Source organism: Otolemur garnettii, unplaced genomic scaffold, assembly GCF_000181295.1.
Source record: "Otolemur garnettii isolate 467f Iridium unplaced genomic scaffold, OtoGar3 scaffold00181, whole genome shotgun sequence".
NCBI classification, from domain to species: Eukaryota; Metazoa; Chordata; class Mammalia; order Primates; family Galagidae; genus Otolemur; species Otolemur garnettii.
Window position 1 is genome coordinate 1,954,230 of NW_003852576.1, and position 1,795 is coordinate 1,956,024.

Below are 1,795 nucleotides of genomic sequence, written 5' to 3' on the forward strand. Positions count from 1 at the left end.
CTGTTCTAGTGGTTCACACACAGAGTTCTGGGGCCAAGAACCAAAAGGACAAAAAGGCTTCTGAGGGTTCCCTTTACCTAGTTGTCTTTACCTTTGAGACTTAGTATGTGCCAAGAATGGCTACATACACTGCCACTATATGAAGCCACGTCCAATACAGACCAATACAGAGACCCAAGGTCAGCGTCAAGTTGGCTGTGTAAGGAGGTACCCAGCATGCAGCAGGAGAAGGGCTCCCCGCTGGGTGGCAGGAATAAGGCAGTCCTATCTTCAAACCTACTCCACTTTTATCTGGTTTATAGTCTAAGTTCCTGGTGAGATTTTACTGAAATCAAACTAAAAGGGGGTTTACTCTGTTGTTAGAGGACAATGATATTGGTGACAGAAGAAGTGAGTCTGAAATATGATTAACGGTTCCAGAATTTACAGAATCCTTCCATCATCATCCATATGGTTTAAGTGTCTAAACTTTTCTGCCACACATTGGAAAAAATAATAATTATCTGGAGCATAAATTAAATACACAAACACTAACAAAAGTTGATGAGCAAAAAAAGATTTGTGCATAATTTAAGATATTTAACACCAAAGAGAAGCAAAACAGTTCTCAAATAATCTGCATTCAGCCCACAGGCGACAGGATGAACAAGCCTGGAAAGACATAAGCCCTCTGAGGGCAGGCAGACCTGTCTGCCCCACTCACTCCATATCGCCACCATGGTGGATGGACGGACGGACAGATGGATGGATGGATGGCTTGGTAAAAGGGATAATATGCAAACAAGGGAAGAATTGGACAGGAAGGCCGACAATTGATAATATGGACAAAAAGGCCTCATTATCAAGCCAGCCTACAGTTCCACAGACGCTATGCAGGAGGAAAGCTCCATTACCAGGATCGACTTCTCAGGCAAAGTCCTCGTGGTTATCCACAGTCTATTGCATCCTTCTGCCAATTAGTAAGATTTACTGGTTGGCAGCATTTATCGTTCCCAGCTATAAATATAAATCTAACTTTCTAAAAGGCTTTCTATAAATGAACACTGACTGTATTTATATCTTGCATGTGCCTTTAACAACCCCTCCCATTCGGCTGGGACACCTATCAGGGAGCAGCAGTAGTTGGGAGTACGAGCTGCACACAGATGACTCCCAAGGGAAACAGACCAGAAAAGCCTTGGGACTCCACAGGGGCAGGACCCATCCAGAAATGGGCCAGTGACGAGAACACGGGAAGTAGCGGCCAATGGCTGCGGAAAACAGGCGAGTATCTATAAAGGCCAAAAGCATTCTAATTAAAAGAATTTTCTAAAGAGCGTGGGACCGGATGCTTTCAGACCTATCTAACCTATACACACGTATTGTCACTTAATGAAGAACTATTTGCTTTTAAAAATCTCATTCTCGGCTTTGAGTTGAATATCAAATGGATGAAAGTCCTAGAGAAGCAGAGAAGGGGGCGAGAGCTAGGACAGTGAGACATTCATTCAGATAGAGGAATAACGGGGGCAGCAGGGGCAGCTGCATCAAGGTACGGAGCTGGAAAAACTGAAAACTTGAGCTCTAAACCTGGGGATCACTTCACTCCAAAGACTAGGCCCTTGTCTATGTGGAGTACACAAGAGGCCAGAGTGCTTCATAGCAATTCAAATGAGAATGTACGTGGGCCTTGCCATGTGCCAATGGCACTGCACTGTGCAGGCAGGCTGTTACACTGCACTGTGCTCACCCAGGCTGTTACACTGCCCTGCACTGTGCTCACCCAGGCTGTTACACTGCACTGCGCTATGCTCAC

The 1,795-nt window shown here is 45.2% G+C and overlaps 1 protein-coding gene across 14 annotated transcripts in view; it reads right to left on the reverse strand.

The window, feature by feature from the left end:
• Nucleotides 1-1,795, reverse strand: part of APBB2 (amyloid beta precursor protein binding family B member 2) — a 377,881-nt gene that overhangs the window by 122,293 nt on the left and 253,793 nt on the right. The window lies entirely within an intron of this gene.